We start from the raw sequence: 21,624 nt of genomic DNA, 5'->3' as shown, positions 1-21,624 counted from the left end.
AGAGCTGTCACACCCCTTTTATACACCCCAAAAAGACATGTGTTATGGATTGTTGTAGGTTAAAGAGTTTTTCCAATTAAAGTGACAAACTTGAGTAGGGACTATTTTATTTACAGAGTCGCCACTTGGAATTGAGTTTTTGGGTGTTCCAAGCCACCTTTTATTTGAATCCCTAGTCAAAGGAATGTTTGACTCTATTGTTATTGGTCTGCGAAAATAAAGTCCGGGTAAGGAATTCTGTTGATCGGGGAGAAGGTGTAAGGCATTCCCTGAGTCCCGTGGTTCTAGCACGGTCGCTTTATTGACTACATTTGGCTTGAATTAATTTTGGATAAACTGTGATTTATTGATTTTCGTGCTTTATCTATCCGCTTTTAATTATTAAAATTATTAAAGAAAATTTTGAATAACATTAAATTGTCCTAACCACACCACGCAGGCAAACGTGCGACCGAGACAAATTTTATTAATTTTTTTTTTCCATAATCGCGCTACGCAAGTGAATCCGCAGTCATGACAAGGGTTATTAGCACGTTATTGACTTTTGAAATTACTAAATTCGAATAAATTAATTTTGGAATTTGTTAAATGTCAACTATCGCGCTACGCAAACGAATTTGTGATTTATATAAAGGGATTAACTAATTTAGTAATTAATTAAAGCTAATGGATATGATATGAGATTGTTTGAATCAATTGAATATTAAACATCATGCTACGCAAGCGAGTTCGTGAAGTTAAAGCGCGGCTACTAATTGTCTAGCATTTAAATTAATTACTAAAAAAATGATTTAATTAATTAGTAACAAAAATCTTATTTTTATTGGAATTAATTGCTGTAAACATGAAACTTTAAAGCTTGGTCCAACTTGAGGCCAAAATTATTTCATGAATGTTTTACAATTGAACCCAATTGAATCACATACAACAGATTATTCTCAAAACCTAAAACTAATATTTTAACAAGCTACTTTGAGATAAAACGACATAATACATTATACTCCACAATTTCCAACACACTGCCTTCAAAAACGGAAAAGTTAAACCTCATAATTACTACGCTCATTCAAGTGCACAAAGAGCCGGACTCTTTTAGAAATAGATATGTCCAAATAGCGGTTGAATTTAAAAGCATACTACTCTTAAAATCGACTCACAACATAGACTATTATTTAAACATGGTATAATCTCTAATAATGAAATAATTATGTGAGCATATATCAATGGACATTCTATCCCCCTTTTTAACACATAATCAATATCACAAAACAATAAGGAATCCAAACAATTTAAACAACCAGAACATGCCGATTCTAAGTGAACAAACACAAATATGGAACACAATACCCAATTTCTCAGATTATATTTGAAAAGTAATTTTCAGTTGGATTGTACATACCTAAGAGCAGAATAATAACAGAATAGGAATCCAAACAAAGGTGTTGAACTCTGAAGATGAATCCCAACTACAGCTGTACAATTACCAGCAGCAATAAAATTTTCAATAGCCAAACAAAGGCTTGACAGCAGCAGTAAGGCCTCAAGAATAGTCAAATGACGGCTGAAAATCAGCTACAACTCTATTTTTCCTTCTCTTCTTCAAAACTTTTTTTTTTAACTTCAAATTTTGAAGCTTTTCTCGTTTTTGAATTTCAGATGCTATTGTGTGCGAGTGCAGTGAGTGAGGTCAATATCCATGAGTCTATGAAGGTGAGTGAGTGAGATGAGTGAGATGAGAGAGTTTGGAGGCTATTTTCTTTTTCAAGAAGACATGAGCAGAAGGGTGTTAGCCATGGGAGGATGCGGTTGTTGCTTCTCTGTTGAAGATGAGAGAATGAGTGAGAGCCCCCTTTTTTTTGTGTTATGTGTGTCTTTTAATAGCTGAAAATGGGTAATTGGGTTTGTGATAGGGGACAAATATGGGGGACAAGGAGTGGGGAACAATGGAGAGTGGAGTAGGAAGCAAAGTGTGGGAGGACAAGCATGGGAGACAAAGTATGGGGGGCAAGTGAAAGTAGAGTGGGGACATGCCTGGGAAGATGGAAGCGGGAAATATTCAAGCACGGTAAAAAATTAGGTGCTCACAGCAGTCGCTGATCCGCAAAAACTATTGGATAGATGGACTAGACTACATCCTCCTGTTTTAGGGGTTGAGCGACATGAGGATCCCCAAGATTTCATTGATCAGTGCAAGGATAGACTGTACAATATGAGGATATTAGAGTCTCATGGGGTAGACTTTGCTACTTTCCAGCTAGAGGGCAGAGCCCGTAGACAGTGGCAGTCTTATGTTCTTGGCAGACCAGTCAGATTCTCCTCCCATGACTTGGGGCAGGTTCACTGGTATCTTCCTGGACAAGTATATTCCACCCTCCTAGAGGGAAGAGTTGAGGTTTCAGTTTGAGCAGCTCCAGCAGGGTCAGATGTCAGTGGCCGATTATGAGGCGAGGTTTTCTGAGTTATCTCGCCATGCACTTATGATACTCCCTACTGAGGCGGAGAGAATGCGGAAGTTTGTTGTGGGTTTACATACTGGCATTCAGGCCACTATGGCTCGAGAGGTTGAGATGGGTACTTCTTATGAGCTAGTCGTGGAGATAGCCCGAAGGATTTAGGGTGTGCATCAGCGGAGCCGAGAATAGGTTATGAGAGATAAGCGGTTTAGATATTCTTGAGAGTTCAAAGGTGCTCCGTCTGGGGGTAGAGGTCAGTTCGTAAGAGGGCATTCCAGCAGGCCCCCATATCCAGCACACCGCCTTCTCGAGGTGCTCCAGTGCGACCTTATTTCAGTGCTATACCAGAGAGTTCTTATCGCCCACCAGCTATTCAGGGTCCTTCCAGTGGGTATTCAGGTCCCCAGGGCCAGACACTTAGTCACATACGGAGATTCTGCCCTAGGCTTCGGGGTAAACTAGTGCAATTGGACCAGTTGCTCCACCAGTTATCTGAACACCAAGAGGTGGAGGACAGGTGGGTAGGGGCCATCCTAGAGGTGGAGGTCAGCCAGTTGGCGCTCCAGCTCGGTTCTATGCTTTGTTTTCCAGACCAGATGCAGAGGCCTCAGATGCCGTGATTACAGGTATTATTTATGTTTGCGGCAAAGATGGCTCAGTATTATTTGATCTAGGATCTACGTATTTATATGTGCCATCTTTATTTGCTACATTCCTGGTGTTTCTCGTGAGTTCTTGAGTACTCATGTTTATGTGTCCACTCCTGTGGGCGATTCTGTTATTGTGAACCGGATATACCGATCCTGTATTATTACATTATGTGGTTATGAAACTAGAGCGGATATTCTACTGCTTGAGATGACCGACTTTGAAATTATTCTTGGCATGAATTGGTTATCTCCATATCATGCCATTCTAGATTGTCATGCCAAGACTGTTACCTTGGCTATTCCAGCATTTCCTAAGCTCGAGTGGAAGGGTTCGCCTGTTAGTTCATTTAATCCAGTTATTTCTTTTATAAAGGCTCAACACATGGTTGAGAAGGGTTGTTTGGCTTATCTAGCCTATGTTTGGGGTACTACTGCAGAGACTCCGGCTATTGATTCAGTGCCTGTAGTTCAGGAGTTCTCCGATGTATTTTCTTCAGATCTTCCAGGTATGCCACCTGATCGTGATATTGATTTCTGTATTGACTTGGCTCCAGATACCCAGCCTATATCTATCCCACTGTATCGCATGGCTCCAAAAAAATTAAAAGAAAAGCTTGAGGAGTTACTAGCCAAAGGGTTCGCCAGACCGAGTGTATCGCCTTGGGGTGCACCGGTATTATTTGTGAAAAAGAAAGATGGAACAATGCAGATGTGTATTGATTATTGCCAATTGAACAAAGTCACTATTAAGAACAAGTACCCATTGCCGCGTATTGATGATCTATTTGACCAGTTACAGGGTGCTAGGGTGTTCTCTAAGATCGACTTGACGTCGGGGTACCATCAGTTGAAGATTACAGATTCGATGTTCCGAAGACTGCTTTTCGGACTAGATATGGACATTATGAGTTTCTGGTGATGTCCTTCGGTTTAACTAACGCCTCGGCGTCGTTTATGGATTTGATGAACAGGGTATTCATGCCATATATTGATTCGTTTGTCATTGTCTTCATTGATGACATCTTGATCTACTCGCGCAGTAAGGAGGAGCACGAGCAGCATATGAAAGTGGTGCTTCAAACATTGCGGGAAAAAAATTTATATGCTAAGTTCTCTAAATGTGAGTTTTGGCTAGAGTCTATAGCATTTTTAGAGCATATTATATCGGGCGAGGGCATTAAGGTTGATCCCAAAAATATTGAGGCAGTTCAGAATTGGCATCGTCCCACTTCGGCGACTGAGATCAGGAGTTTTCTGGGTTTAGCAGGTTATTATTGTCAGTTCGTGGAGGATTTTTCATCTATTGCAACACCTTTGACCAAATTAACCCAGAAGGGTGCTCCGTTCCAATGGTCCGATGATTGTGAGGTGAGCTTTCAGAAGCTCAAGACAACATTGACTACAACACCAGTGTTAGTGTTGCCTTCTGGTTCAGGGATGTATACAGTATATTGTGACGCTTCACGCGTTGGTTTGGGTTGTGTATTAATACAGGAAGGGCGAGTTATTGCATATGCTTCACGTCAGCTAAAGCCCCACGAGAAGAATTATCCGGTACATGATTTGGAGTTAGCTGCAATTGTTCACGCTCTTAAGATTTGGAGGCATTATCTTTATGGGGTGTCTTGTGAAGTTTACACTGATCATCACAGTTTGCAGTATTTGTTCAAGCAGAGGGACCTAAATTTAAGGCAACGCAGATGGTTGGAGTTACTGAAAGATTATGATATTACTATCCTATATCATCCGGACAAAGCAAATGTGGTTGCAGACGCCTTGAGTAGAAAGGCGGAGAGTATGGTTAGTTTGGCATTCATTTCAGCAGAGGAGAGGCCATTAGCTTTAGATATTCAGTCCTTGGCCAATAAACTTGTGCGGCTGGATATTTCAGAGCCCAACCGAGTTCTTGCATGTGTTGTAGCTCAGTATTCTTTATTTGAACAGATCAAGGCTCGCCAGTATGATGATCCGCACTTAATGGTTCTTCGAGAAACTGTACTACGGGGTGGTACCAAGGAAGTTACTATTGGAGCGGATGGTGTTCTATGACTCCATGATCGTCTATGTGTTCCTAATGTGGATGGACTGAGGAAAAAGATCCTAGAGGAGGCACACAGTTCTCGGTATTCTATTCATCCAGGTACTACGAAGATGTATCGTGACCTGAGGCAGCATTTTTGGTGGCGACGAATGAAAAAGGACATAGTTGAGTATGTGGCTATGTGTCTAAATTGCCAACAAGTTAAATATGAGCACCAGAGGTCAGATGGCCTACTTCAGTAGATGATTATACCATAGTGGAAATGGGAACGCATCACTATGGACTTTGTAGTTGGGTTGCCGCGGACCTTGCGGAAGTTTGATGCAGTTTGGGTCATTGTTGATAGGTTGACCAAGTCGGCACATTTTATTCCTCTTGTGACTACGTATACTTCAAAGAGGTTGGCCCAGATTTATATTCAGGAGATAGTTCGGTTGCACGTCGTGCCAATTTCCATCATATCAGATAGAGGCCCTCAGTTTACTTCACATTTCTGGAGAGCAATACAAAGTGAGTTGGGGACCCGGGTAAAGCTCAGCACGGCCTTTCATCCGTAGACCGACGGGCAGTTAGAGCGGACAATTCAGATTTTGGAGGATATGCTCAATGCATGTGTAATTGACTTTGGAGGTCAGTGGGATCGTTTCTTTCCTTTGGCCAAGTTTGCTTATAATAATAGTTACCAATCCAACATCGAGATGGCTCTATTTGAGGCTTTATATGGTCGGTGATGTTGTTCGCCCATTGGATGGTTTGAGCCCGGTGAGGCTAAATTATATGGTACTGATTTGGTGAAGATACCTTGGAAAAGGTAAAGTTGATTCAGGAGCGACTTCGTACAGCGCAGTCCAGACAGAAGAGTTACGCAGATCAGAAAGCGCGTGATTTATCCTTTATGATGGGTGAAAAAGTTCTCTTGAAGGTTTCGCCAATGAAGGGAATCATGAGATTCGGGAAGAAGGGCAAGCTGAGCCCAAGGTTAATAGGCCCATTTGAGGTGTTGAGACGAGTTGGGGAGGTTGCTTATGAGCTTGCATTGCCTCCCAGTCTATCAGGAGTTCATCCGATTTTTCATGTATCTATGCTCCGGAAGTATCATACCGACCTATCACATGTATTAGACTTCAGCACAGTTCAGCTAGATAATAGTTTGGGCTATGAAGAAGAACCAGTTGCCATTGTTGATAAACAGGTTTGCCAGTTGAGGTCCAAGAGGATTTCTGCAGTAAAAGTCCAGTGGAGGGGCCAACCAGTCAAGGAAGCAACTTGGAAGGCCTGGGAAAACATGCGGAGCAGATATCCACACTTATTCAGTACTTCAGGTATAATTCTAAACCCGTTCGAGGATGAACGTTTGTTTAAGAGGGGGAGAATGTAATGACCCAACCGGTCATTTTGACTTTTAGGACCCTGTTCCCTAAAATAAAACTTCCCGTATGTGTTTTTAATAATTTATGACTTGCGGGGATAGTTAGTTCGGGATTTGGAAGTGGTTGGGTTGAAATCGGAACACTTGGTTCCTTAAGTTGGCTTTAAAAGTCCAAGTTTGACTTCGGTCAACATTTTGATAAAATGACCCCGGAATAGAATTTTGACGATTCCAACATATCTGTATGGTGATTTTGGACTTAGGAGCATGTTCGAAATTTTATTTGAAAGTCCGTAGTTAAATTAGGCTTGAAATGGCTAAAATAGGAATTTAAGTTTGGAAGTTTGACCGGGGAGTTGAATTTTTGAAATCAGAGTTGGAATCCAGTTCTGAAAATTTTTATAGCTCCGTTATGTCATTTATGACTTGTGTGCAAAATTTGAGGTCAATCGAACTTGATTTGATAGGTTTCGACATCGAATGTAGAAGTTAGAAATTTTAAGTTTCATTAAGCTTGAATTAGAGCATGATTCGTGGTTTTAGCGTCGTTTTATGTGATTTGAGGTTTCAAATAAGTTTGTATGATGTTTTAGGACTTGTTGGTATATTTGGTGGAGGTCCCGAGGGCTTCGGGTGAGTTTCGGATGGTTAACGGATCAAAAGTTGGACTTAAAACAGCTGCTGCAATTTTTCTCTTCTGCTGGAAATTTTGGGCTGTGATCGAGCCCAAGATCGAAGCCCAAGATTGAGGCCCAGGATCGAGACCCAAGATCGAGGCCATGATTGAGGGTCATGATCGAAGGCAAGGCTCGAGGGCCATGATCGAAGCCACGATCGAGGTCGAGGATCGAGGGTCATGATCGAAGCCACGATCGAGGCCGAGTATCGAGGCCATGATCGAAGCCACGATCGAGGCCGAGGAACGAGGCCATGATCAAGGCAGAGGATCGAGGCCATGATCGAGAGCCATGATCGAACCACGATCGAGGCCGAGGATTGAGGTCATGATCGAGGGTTGCCTCGGCAAAATTATAAAGGAGGACATTCGTCTCATTTGCCATTTTTGACAAATTGGAGCTTGAGCAGAGGCAATTTTTGATAGATTTTCAAGGAAATACATTGGGGTAAGTGATTCTTACTCGGATTTGGTCAATATACACGAATATATCATTATTTTCACCATTTAATTAGTGTTTTGAGATTGAAATTTGGGAAAATTTTGAAATCTCTTAGAAACGAAATTTTGAGATTTCGGTATCGATTCGGAGTCGTATTTGAGTAAACCTGGTATGGTTGGACTCGTAATTGAATGGATTATCTGATTTTGTAACTTTCGTCGGATTCCGAGATGTGGGCCCCACAAACGAATTTTTAATTAATTTCGAAATTTTTATTAAAAATATAGTATTTTCTTATAAAATTGATTCTATAATTTTTGGTGACTGTGTCGAATTATTTTTGGTTAGATTCGAGCCAATCAAAGTTGGATAATTGAGGAAAAAGCCTACTAGTGGATTAAATTGGAGCAAGACGAGGTAAGTCTCTTGTCTAATCTTGTGAGGGAAAAATTACCACATAGGTGATTAAATTAAATAATTATTGCTAATTACGGGGGCTACGTATGCACGAGGTGACGAGAGTCCCTGCGTAGCTATTATTAATGCTAAAGTCCGGTTAGTTTAGGACTCAAAGCATGAATTACTTGTATAAATTGTATTCTTTATTTAATTAATATTACTTGATATATATATATATATATATATATATATATATATATATATATATATATATATATATATATATATATGCATCTATGGATTGCGCCGCACGTCCCTCGGCAGTGTACACGACACTCTAGATCGGGTCGTACGACCTCAGCAGAAATTGTGCCTAATAATAATAATTACACGATACTTTGATAGTTTATTGTAGCTTATAAAGCTAATTGATAAATTAAAAATTTATTGGAACTGAAGGAATTTAATTGATATATTGAGAATTATTGCATTTGAAGAAATTTAATTATTTTTGTTGATTAAATAAAATTATTGTTGACTTTGTGATTCATGCTGAGTTAAATAAATTCTATTTTATTCTATTTAATATTGTTGACCCTTGGTGAGTGTCAAAGTCGACCATCGCGTCTCTACCACTTCGAGATTAGGCTCGATAATTACGGGGTACACGTTATTTACGTACTCATACTACACTTGCTGCACTTTTTGTGCAAGATCTGAGACAGGCACTAGTGGAGGACCTATCATCTCACATCCACGTTATCTAGATGTGTAGTGGTGAGCTGCCTTTCTGAGCCGTTCTGCAGCTACCAGTGCCTTTTCTTGCATTTTATTCTGTATATTTTTATTTCTTACAGTATTTGGAGTTTTATATAATCTACTAGATGCTCATACACTTGTGACATCGCGTCTTGGCACACACATTGGTAGAATTTGGAATTGTATTATTTTCTTGGATTTAAGTTAATCAGTATCTTTTCAAATTTCTTTAATATTTCTAGAAAAATAATAAAATTACCTAGAAAATTATTCTGAAAATAATTGATATATGTTTAATTTATTTGTTGGCTTGCCTAGCTGTAGTGTTGGGCGCCATCACGACCTATAGGTAAAATTGGGTCGTGACAGCTATACTGCAATAGTATACTGTTATAGTATACAATATATTGCAACGGTATATTGTAATAATCGAAGAAGAACACGGTTACCTAACAGTACACCGATACAGTATACAATATATTGTAGGAGTATATAGTTATACTACAACAGTATACTATTATTGTATACAATATACTATAACGATATATTGTAATTATCACAACCCAAAACTGAGCTTGTCGTGATGGCGCCTAACGTGGTACTAGGTAAGCCGACACTTTAAAATACTTCCAACACTTTTAAATGAAAAATAAGAATAACACATGTGTAAATCATCAAAACCCTCAAAACTGGATAGAAAGTCAAAACTCAATACGGAAATTTCCAATCCAGCCCAGGGAAGATTGATCTCGTCCAAGTTCACACCTCAATTTGAGGTTATGAAAATGGTCGATGCAATAATAATACCCAACAAGAGTTGGGGTAAAATTCTGCAGGGAGTTAGTAGTATGTATAGTAGTGTGTGAGTTTGTATATCTAAATTTGCACTTTCACAAAATTGGGTTGTTTTAAAGTCTAATTTAAACTATGATTGCAAGTTGAGAAATAAAACTAGGAGATTGTTTTGTTGTTTTTCAAATGTTGTAAAAAGGCCTAGGGCTATGACCTTCACCTAGGTGTTTGCCTAATGAGATATAAACTTTAAAGCTTGTTTTATTGGTCGGGGTGTATTATAGCCATCAACACCCAATTACCCACTCAATACCTCTCTGTCAGAGAGTGATTTTGTCCAATTTGGCTTTCTCAAGTCCAAATGGGTATTGAACAAAATGTTTGATAAAAAACTCAAGTCGGGTTGTTACTATCTCTAGGTTCAACCCTTTAATTAGGATTGTCAATCTCTCGATTGACCCAATTTCTTGTTAGCCAAGTTTTCCTAAACTAAGTCTCTCTTTCTCAAGTAGAGACCAAGTCAAATAGGCATGAACTAATGTTTGCAACCATTAATTCCACAAATAAAAGCAAGAACAAGGCTAAATAATAAATACCCAACCATAAACAAATATTAAATTAAACACCCATTAAGTTTACACACTAGGGTTGGGTCACAACCCTAGTGAAAATCTAGCTACTCATGCTTGAAATGGAAGAAAAAGAAGAAGAAATGATAATTAAACTCATATTGCTAATTAAAATGATAAAATCTATGTTCAAATAGCTCAAAATATGAAAAACTACTAAAAAGAGTAAAAGGAAAAATCTACTGTAGCAGCTGATATCAAAAGTTGACCTAAAAATGTGAAACAAGCTAGAACTTTCGGACAAAAATGCCCTTTCGGAGGTTCTGCGGTCGCACAATTTCATGTGTGGTCCGCACTTTACTTCAGCTTGACAGGATTGGAAAACTACGACCGCATAATTCTGAACTGCGACCGTAATGCACTCCTTCTGCAGTCCGCAGAATTGTAACTGCGGCCGCACCTTACTCTTCTGCGGTCCGCACAATTGTATCTGCGGCCGCATAGCCCGTCTTCTGTGGCCGCATAATTGTTGTGCGGTCCGCACTTCTGGGAGACTTGGAATGCATCTTCTCTAAACTTTGCTTCTGGCTCAGCTTTTACGGCCGCACAATTCATGTACAGACCGCACTTTGCACCAATCTATAATGGAACTTCCTTTATAACCTGTGACCACAGATGGAATTCTGCGATCCGCACGTCTGAGTTTTTGTGCCTTTTATGTCTTTAAGTTTAGATTACTCCTTCTTGAGTTGGATTTCATCTCGGGAGTTCATCTTCCAATATTCCTGTAATTAAGCACATTTCATTAGTTTTCGGGAACACAATTAAACGCTTTTCGGCTCAAACGAAAGCTAAAAGGCGCTAATAAGTAGTCAAAATCTCCACTTATCAACTCCCCCAAACTTAAGCTTTTGCTTGTCCTCAAGCAAATAAAGTGGTTCCCACCTTTACAAGTTAAGAGCCATTCCATCAATTCAAAGTGAGTCACTCAAACATCAATTGGGACCAACAATTACCCACACCACTTATGAATTATCAACAAGGCAACAAGTTAAAACTTTTAAGCACAAATAGTTCTAATATGACACTTGAGCATCAAGAGTTAACTTTATTCATCAAGGAAGCTCGCTCTTTTATGTAGGTCATTGTGGATCCCAAACTCCTCCTCTTCTACTCTTAGTTTGCCTATCTCACTTAAGAATTTAACACTCAATTAAAAGATTTGCCAAAGGTTCACTCATCTCTCTCAAAAGAATGTCGCAAGTATGACTTTAAGTACCATAGGCTTGCCCCTCATGTAGATCACCACTAATGTAAGCTCACTCGGCTTGAAATCACGTAGGGCTTTTTCGGAATGCAATGAAGGCTTTTAGACTAAGGTTGGATATGCTATGATAGAACGGGTTCATCTTTCCTTAAGTACTCCATTTTCTTTTCTTGGCCCATGCTTTGCCAATTCTTTGAGGCATTTTCTTTTTCTTAGGGGAACTAGAGAGACCTAACAACATTCTTTCTTGATTTCTCGATGTGTGAGAGACTTTTCTTGATTTATCCTTAGGAAAAGCATCGAGAAATCAAAGAAGGAGAAATCAACTTGATGTTATCAAGAAGGAGAAATGGGTTAACTAGGGATAACAACACATTGGTGGGCAATGAAAAACTTCAACCGGGTCAAGTAGAGCCTACAATCAATTCTCAAGCCAAGCAAAACTTAAAATTTCACCTAGAAATACATTCAGGGCAAGTTCTAGACCATTAGCACGTGTGCTTGGACTTGCAACAACAACATCTCACCTCTCACACAGCTGGATTGTTAAAGAGGATAGAGTCGAGGGGCCATAACGACTATATTCAAGATTGAAAATCACTATGGTTCGATTGAACCACTTGATGATTGTCTAAGTCAACACAAGAGTCACAAGGTTATTAACTAGAGCTATTTCTTTCCAAATACCTTGTTTTAAACCATTAGCACATAGTTAAGTGTGTTGGTACCAAGTGAAGCATGTTTGACTCTTCGAGCATGACTCAATTAGGTCCTTTTATTCATTACCACTACTATTATTATCTAAATACCAAAAATGGACTCAATCCCTTAAGAAGGTTGTCACGCCATCCATCGTTGGGAAGAGTCACCTGGTTCACGCAAAAACTACCTTTGGAAAGAACCATGGCATTAAGAAAACCAAAGGCTCTTTATCCACTAAAACATATAAAGAAGCTATTAAATCAACAAGGTGCTACTAATTCAAAAAGAAAACAAACATAAAGATAAAAAAGCTACAAAGCAAAAGAAAAACTATTGAAGGCGTAATGAATATATACATAATGAGAGATAAGAGAGAATATATATATACATAATGAGAAAGAAGAAGAAAATAATAATAAGTTAATTACGTGCCAAATGTCTTATAGTTATCAAAATACATAATCATCAAAATGAGTCAAAGAAACTCCCCCCTCCCCCCCCCCCCCCCGAATAAAACTAAGCATTGTCCCCAATGCTTAATAACATAAGAGTAAAAGAGGGGTGAGAGTGAAGAAAACTCCCTATGGCTCTATGGCCATCTGCATCCCCAGCAGTGGCACCGACCTCAGCCTCATCCAATTGGATCTCATCATCCTCAAGTCGGGGAGTGGCTGGGTTGGTGAACATCTGACGGACTGCCTCAGTAGTGTCTGGCTCCTCAGTCTGGCCAGCAAGTGTTGTAGGTGTTGTAGAATCAGGGTGGTGTGGGTCTATTAGCATATCAAATGGAATGTCTCCGGCTGCTACAATCTTGGTAACCTCGCTCCGAAGCTCGTCCACTGACTTCTTAGAGGCCTGCCGCTTTCTCATCTTCTTTACCTCTTTACCCAACTCTTAGATCACTGCCCCATGTTGTACCAGAGTGGCCATAATAGTGTTCTGATTTTCCAGAAGCTTCTTCAAGGTTTCTTCAATTGTGGGGGGAATCTGGAGTGCCGGAATAGATGACTATGCTGCAACAAGATTGGATATGTCAGACAACTTTGCAGTAGCTGTCTGCATCCAGTTGTTAAGGCTCACCAGTGTCTGGGAGACTCGCAGCACAGAGTGGAGCAGAGGGCATAGGCACCGGCTTCAAAACCGAGGTGGAAGGAACTAAGGCTGAAGGTGGAGGCATGGCAGCTGCACTGGCTGAAGGCTCTGCTGGAGTGGATGGCATATCGGTTATCTCTACAGCTACTATCGATGGCTTGCTAGCCTGGCCTATTGTGGTAGTCGGCTGACCCTTTCTCTTTGAGTTGTGTGCATCCATAAGAGAATACCATAAGAAGGGCTTCTTAGCCCTAACCTTCGTGTGAAAATCTCAGGGCTCTACCCGTGCATCCGTAAGGTACTCAGTGATTGTGTTGGGATATGGGTAGGAGGTATCAGCTTGCCTGGCGACCACTGACATGTTGGCCGATATCATGACACCCACATTAATCGGGTACCCGGCCATAATAGAGGCGACTAGAACTGCACGTGGAATTGGTAGGTTGGTTTCATTCTGGCACGGGTCTAGTCTGTTGCATACGAAGGTCTGCCACCCCTTCGCCTCGAAGTTTAGGGTATTCCGCTGAATAGGAACCCCTATTGTGATCCATGGTGGAGGTGGCCCCGGGGCTGCAAAAATCTCAACTAGCCATGGGCGAGCTGCATCACCCATCGCCAGCTTCTCCAAGTACTGTGCCGGCTCAACATCCTTAAACCCCAAATAGGTGTTCTGTGTGTGTTGGTCAAATCTCACCTTCAGATTCCTCACTTTTGTCACTTTGGTCCCTTTCTTGATGTGTGCCATATTGTCATAGAACTCCCGGACCAAATACTCCTTGGCCTCCACAACTATCTGGGTGAACCACATCCATCCCTTCCTCTCTCAAACTGTCTCAACACGGCTGGATTATACTTCTCAAGAGTGAGTGATCTAACCGGCCACCACCCACGGAAGTTGGTGAAGGCAGCTAGACTCACAAAACGGTCCTCCCAGGCCTCTTTCTTCTTCGACCTCTCAAGGACATCAATAGTAGTATCACCCACTCGGCCATCATCTAGACTATCATCATCAGTGGCTACTGGTGCCTCGGGGACAGGTGTAGAAGAGGGCTCCAAAGCCTGACTGGCACTCCGAATCCTCGGAGGTTCTATGCGAGGAAGAAGGTTTGTCCCGGAGTTGATACCATCCTTGTGGTTTTGCTTGGATAGTAGGCTGCTCTTGCACTGAGTCGCCCTCCGATGCTTCCCGACATGGGGCATATGAACTAGATTCCGAGGGCTCTGTATTTCTTCCTCGGCCTACTGTAGTTTTCTTAGTGATTATCTTTTGGAGGGTGAGGGGTAAAGTACTTTTGCCTCGACCTCTGGAAGGTTCATCCCTTTCCTTTGAAGTATCATTGAGGCCACGAGATCTAACCATTTTTTGTAACAAGAAATAGCAGCAGTCAGTTGTAATTCAAATGCACACAGACAGTATCACACAATGTAGACCATGAGTGAAGGGTGGGGAAGTGCAGCCGCATACTGGGCTATGCGGACCGCACAATTTGAACTTGCGGGCACAGAAATGGAACTGCGGTCCGCATAATTTTGAGTGCGACCGCAGATTTGAAGTGCGGTCCGCACAATTATCATTGCGGCCACATATTGGACATCCTAAAATATCAACTCTCTGAAGACAGATAATAGGCTGTTTTGCGGCCGCACACACTTTTCTACGGCTGCGGTGGGATTTCTGCGGTCCGCACAATTTCAAGTGCGGCCGCAGAATTTACTTGACCAAAGACCCTAAATCTCAACTTCTGCAGGTCACACAATTTCTTGTGCAAGCACAGATTTCATACCTAAATCGATCGGACTTCCTAGGGTTTTCAATTTTTGCACAAATTCAACATGGTATTAACAAGTAAGCATGCAAATCAGTATACCGAGTCCCCATAAAGCAATTAGCAATTGACCCATTACAGATTAAACCCCGCATGGTAGTAAAATTCAAATCTATTAACAAATGGCCTAAACTACCTAAAAATAATTGTAAATTAAACTAAAAAAATAAAGATATTCTATGTGTAATTGAAGCATATGTGGATGTGGATAGAGTGTGGCAGATGATTGAACAGATGATTTCAAAGTGTTAGAGTTTAGAGTGCTCAGAGCGGGAAAAAAAATGTACAGTAGCCCTAAGGCTACTATTTATACTGATGGGATGGCTTGAGGAACAAAGGAAGAGTACAGCCGCAGAATTCTTTATGTGGTCCCCACTTTGTTACCTGGGGGCTCAAATGCCCACGATGATCTGCGGTCTGCACAATTTGGGGTGCGACCGCAGATTTTGGCTGCGGACTACAGAATTTGATATGCGGCCGCAGATTGGCCATTTCTCTAACAGATCAAACTTCAGAGAGTTTGCATTTTCTATTTCCATGTTGTGCGGTCCGCACTGAAATTGTGCTGCCATAGTTGCCTTCTGCTGTAGCACTCACAATTGTGTGGTCCGCACAATACATGTATTGTCCGCACTTTTCCACACTTAGCCAATTTTCTGAGCACAGTTCCTGTAAAGCATACCCATTCCTGCAACACACTTCAAATCCAGTTAGCACAAAAATAACACATATCTACAAAAGAAGAAAAGAAAAAGAAAAAGAAAAAAAACATGGGTTGCTTCCCAAGAAGCGCCTGATTTAACATCACAGCACGACGCACATTACCATCACTTCAAATGAATAAGTGCCACCACGTGGCCAACATCAGCTTGACCCAAATAATACTTCACCCGGTGACCATTGACTCGGAATACCTCATCATTTTTGTTCTTCAAGTCCTATGCACCAAAAGGTGTCACACCCATAATTTCAAAGGGACCAATCCATTTAGATTTCATCTTTTCGGGAAATATCTTCAATCGTGAGTTGAACAACAACACAAGATCGCCCACCTTGAACTCCTTGTTTCGTATGTATTTGTCATGAAGGTACTTCATCTTCTCTTTTTACAAGGACGAACTTGCATATGCATGGTACCGGAACTCATCCAATTCATTCAAATGTGCAACCCATAAGTTAGCGGCTGCATCCCAATCAAGATTTAATTTCTTTAAAGCCCACATGGCTTTGTGCTCAAGTTCCACCGGAAGATGACAAGCCTTTCCAAAAACCATCGGTATGGAGACATCCCGATAGGAGTTTTGAACATTGTCCGATAATCCTATAGTGCATCATCAAGTTTCTTTGACCAATCCGTCTGGTTAGCATTCACTGTTTTGGACAAGATACTCTTTATCTCCCGGCTGAAGACTTCCACTTGACCACTAGCTTGTGGATGATAGGGAGTCGTAACTTTATGAGTGACACCATACTTGCTAAGCAAAGTGTCAAAAGCTTTGTTGCAAAAATGCGACCCTCATCGCTTATGATAGCCCGCGGAGTACCAAATCTTGTGAAAATATTCTTCTTCAAGAAGGCCACCACACTTCTCACTTCATTGTTGGGTAGAGTAACGGCCTCCACCCATTTAGACACATAATCAACCGCGACCAAGATGTAGGTGTTTCCACAAGAACTCACAAAAGGACCCATGAAGTCAATACCCCATACATCAAAAACATCAATCTCCAAAATGGTAGTGAGAGGAATTCCATTCTTCTTCGAGATTCCACCGGCCCGTTGGCATTCATCATATCTTTTCACCATATCACTTGCATCTTTGTAGAGAGTGGGCCAATAGAAACCACAACTTAGCACTTTGGTCGTTGTTCTTGCTCCGCCATGGTGACCACCATAAAGTGAAGAATGGCAAGCCTCAAGAATAATATTTTGCTCTTCGTCCGGTACACATCTTCTAATTACCCCATCTGTGCAAATCCGGAAAAGGTATGGCTCGTCCCAATAATAATCTTGACAATCTCATTTGAGCTTCTTCCTTTGATTTGAAGAGAGCTCATCCAGGATGATTCCACATACAAGGAAGTTTCCTAGATCCACGAACCATGGCACCTCCTTAATTGAAATAGCCAAGAGTTGCTCGTCGGGGAAGGAGTCATTGATTTCAAGGCTATCATGCGGCCTCCCCTCCTCTTCCAAATGAGACAAGCGGTCTGCTACTTGATTTTTACTCCCTTTTCGATCTTGGATGTCAATATCAAACTCTTGCAGCAATAGCACCCATATCATCAACCTAGCTTTTGAATATTTCTTGCTCATAAGATAGCGATGTCGCATGATCCGTAAGAACAATAACCTTTGCACCCATTAAGTATGGGCGAAACTTCTCAATTGCAAACACAATGGCAAGGAGCTCTTTTTTGTAACGATGTAATTGACTTGGGCATCATTCATGGTCTTACTAGCATAGTAGACCGGATGAAAAATCTTGTTGATGTGTTGCCCCAAAACTGCTCCAACCGCTACATCACTAGCATCGCACATGAGCTCAAAATGAATACTCCAATTATGAGTGGTGATAATGGGAGTGGTTGTCAACTTGAACTTTAGCAATTCAAAGGCTCTCATGCAATCATCATTGCCGTGAAACTTAGCATCTTTATCTAAGAGCTTGCACAACGGGTTCACCACTTTAGAAAACTCCTTTATGAAACGTCGGTAGAACCCCGCATGACCCAAGAAACTTCTCACGCCTTTCACTAAGGTTAGAGGTGGAAGTTTAGAAATACCTCTATCTTTGCCTTCGACCTCTATGACCTTATTTGACATTTTGTGGCCAAGGACAATGCCTTCCTCGACCATGAAATGGCATTTCTCCCAATTTAGCACCAAGTTTATTTCTTCACACCTTGCCAATACTCTATCCAAATTTGCCAAGCAATCATCAAAGGAATCCCCGACTGCCGAGAAATCATGGTAGAAGACTTCAAGGTGGTCTTCTACCATATCCGTAAAGAACGCAATCATACACCGTTGAAAAGTCACTGGCGCATTGCATAAGCCAAATGGCATTCACTTGAAAGCGAAAGTGAAAGTTGTTTTATCTTGATCTTTTGGGGCTATAAGAATTTGGTTGTAGCCCGAATATCCATCTAGAAAGAAATAGAAATCACGACTGGCCAACCTATCAAGCATTTGTTTAAGGAAGGGGAGTGGAAAATGGTCTTTCCTTGTGACTTTGTTTAGCTTCCGATAGTCCATACACACTCTCCACCCGGTCACCGTTCTTGTGAGAATCAACTCATTCTTATCATTGGTGACCACTATTATGCCCCCCTTTTTCGGGACACATTGCACCGGAGAAGTCCACGAACTGTTTGAAATAGGGTAGACCACCCCGGCATCCAACCATTTGACAATCTTCTTTTTGACCACGTCTTGCATGGCTTCATTGAGTCTCCTTTGATGTTCAACAGAAGGTTTGGCATCTTCCTCCAAGTTAATATTGTGCATGCAAAATGCGGGGCTTATTCCCCGAATATCCGCCAAAGTCCACCCAATAGCTTTCTTCCTCTTGTGGAGCACCACCAATGTAGAGTCAACCTGCACGTTAGTCAAGCAAAAGGAAAGAATAACCGGTAAAGTAGAACAATGGCCAAGGAATTCATACCTGAGATGTGGAGACAATGGCTTCAACTCCAAGATAGGAGGCTCTTCAATCGAAGGCTTTGTAGGAGGAGTTTTCCCATTCTCAAGATCCAAGGAAAGTTTTCGGGGTGCATAGTTGTACAACCCCATTCCTTGAAAAGAATTAACACATTCCATGAAGCCATCCATCTCATCATCATCAAAATTGAGCAAGACGGCCTCCAGCATATCACCCACACTAATCGTGGCACTTGTATCATCAATAATCACATTGGTCACTAAGTCCACGAATGAACACACTTCATTGCTATTCGGTTGCCTCATAGATTTGAATATGTAGAACACCACATTTTTATCGCCCACCCGTAAAGTGAGTTCTCCGGCTTCCACATCAACAAGAGCCCTCCCCGTAGCAAGGAAAGGACTTCCAAGAATAATCGGCACCTCATAGTCCATTTCACAATCAAGAATAACAAAATCCGCTGAGAGAATGAACTTATCGACACAAACCAATACATCTTCAATCACCTCTAACGGACTCCTCATTGTACGATCGGCCATTTGTAATCTCAAAGATGTGGGTCTTGGTTGCCCAATTCCCAAGGTCTTGAAAACCAAATAAGGCATCAAATTGATACTCACCCCAATATCACAAAGTGCTTTGGCAAACTCATCACTTCCAATAGTGCAAGGGATTGCGAAAGCACCGGGATCATCTAAGTTAGGAGCCATCGAATGCACAATTGCACTCACTTGGTGAGTGACTTTGATTGTTTCAAAATTCATCGACCGCTTCTTTTTCACCAAGTCCTTCATAAACTTTGAGTATCCGGGCATTTTCTCCAAGGCTTTAACTAATGGCACATTTATCGAGATACTCTTCATCATATCAATGAACTTTTTGAATTGATTCTCGCCATTTTGCTTGGCGAGCTTTTGAGGATATGGAGGAGGTGGTTTAGGCAATGGTGCCTTAGCCTTTTGCACTACCGATTTCGGTATGTTAATCACATGATCCCTAGACGGGTTCACTTCCTCTTGAGTCTCTTCCATCGTGTCATCAATATCAATCCGCACTTCATCATTTGATTGCACTACATTGGATGGGATCTCCTCTTCTTCTACCACATGCTCATCATCCACAAGTTGTATTTGACTTGAGATGGGTGCATTCCCACCTCTTCCACTTCTTGTAGTAACGTCTATGGCATGCCCCATATTGTTCCCACCCTTCGGGTTCACCACCGTATCACTTGGTAGTGCCCCATTAGGACGAGAATTTAAAGCTTGAGAGATTTGAACCATTTGGTATTATGTGAAGCAAGTTGAGCATCGGAATCGGTGTTCTTCTCCATCATTTGCTTGAACATGTTCTCAATACATCCCATGTCATTGTTAGAAGAACTAGGACCATGTGAAGGATAAGGATGTAGGTTGCTCGGTTGTTGATACATCGGGGGCCTTTGAAAACCCGACCCCTGATTTCCTTGATTGTTATTCCACCCGCCTTGATTGTTACCTCCCTCACTGCCTTGGTTATTGTTGTTATGCCAATTCCCTTGATTATTGCTTCCACTCCAATTGCCTTGACTGTTGTTTTTATTCCAATTGTTTTGATTATTTTCACCACTCCAATTACCTTGGTTGTGAGAATTCCAATTGCCTTGATTATTTTGAGGTCTCCATTGTTGTTGACTAGGGCCTTGGTAGTTGTTTCTTTTCCCTTGAAAGTTGTTCACATATTGGATCTCCTCTTCTTGGTCATTGTAAGATTCATCTTGATCAAATCCACTATCATCTTGCACAAAATTGTCCACTGTTTGTTGCACTTGTGGACTTCTTATTCTTCGCTTCTTCACCATCATATTTACTCCCTCCATTGCATTGACTTGCCTCAGATTTTGCACTTGTTGAAGTTGAGCCTTTGCCAATTGGTTCACGGTAGTAGTCAACTCGGCTATGGCTTGTCCATGATCATGCAACTCTTTATGAGGGTGAATCACATTGGGGTCACCTTGTGGAACATTAGCCCGAGATTTCCACGCCGAAGAAGTATCCGCCATCTCATCCAAGATATCACACGCCTCCGCATAAGGCATAGTCATGAAGTTCCCACTAGCAAGTTGATTCGCTACACATTAGTTGGTGGTATTGATCCCCCGATAGAAAGTTTGTTAAATCATGTTCTCCGCCATATCATTGTTAGGGCACTCTTTCACCATTGTTCTATACCTTTCCCATATCTCGTGTAGTGGTTCATTGGGCTCTTGCTTGAATACTAGAATTTCATCCCGGAGAATAGCCATGTGCCCGGGAGAGAAGTACTTAGAAATAAATTTCTCCACTGGTTCATCCCAAGTATGAATGGAATAATTTGGCAAACGTTCCAACCAATCTTAAGCTTTTCCCCGTAAAGAGAAGGGAAAAAGCCTTAGCCTCAAAGCATTCTCGGAGACATTAGTTTGTTTACTCCCCCAACATGTATCTACGAACCCCTTCAAGTGTTTATATGCATTTTGACCCGGTGCACTGGTGAAGAACCCTCATTTCTCGAGCAAAGTGAGCATCACGTTGGTTATTTGGAAGTTGCCCGCCGCCCTAATACAATGAGGGATTATAGTGCTTGCATACCCTTCATTTGGAAACACCCGATGTAGAGCCGCTCGTGGTGGAGGTGGGGGTGGAACGAGCGCATTGTCATGAGGCGGTCATCCTCGTCTATTGGCTTAAGGTTCAAGAGGGACCTCATCCATTTGATCATCCTCCATGTCCACATCCCCAAAGGTAAGTTTCCGAGCTCATTGTTTGCCATGATTGCACCTATAATTTCTGAACACGTTAGTAACAAGGAAAGAAAAGAAGATATTCCCAAAACACACCTAAATATATAGATAACACCGTTTTTAGATCCCCGACAACAGGGCCAAAAATTGATCTCGTCC

Source organism: Nicotiana tabacum, chromosome 12 (genome assembly GCF_000715075.1).
Source record: "Nicotiana tabacum cultivar K326 chromosome 12, ASM71507v2, whole genome shotgun sequence".
In the NCBI taxonomy this organism is placed as follows: Eukaryota; Viridiplantae; Streptophyta; class Magnoliopsida; order Solanales; family Solanaceae; genus Nicotiana; species Nicotiana tabacum.
This window is presented reverse-complemented; position numbering follows the sequence as displayed.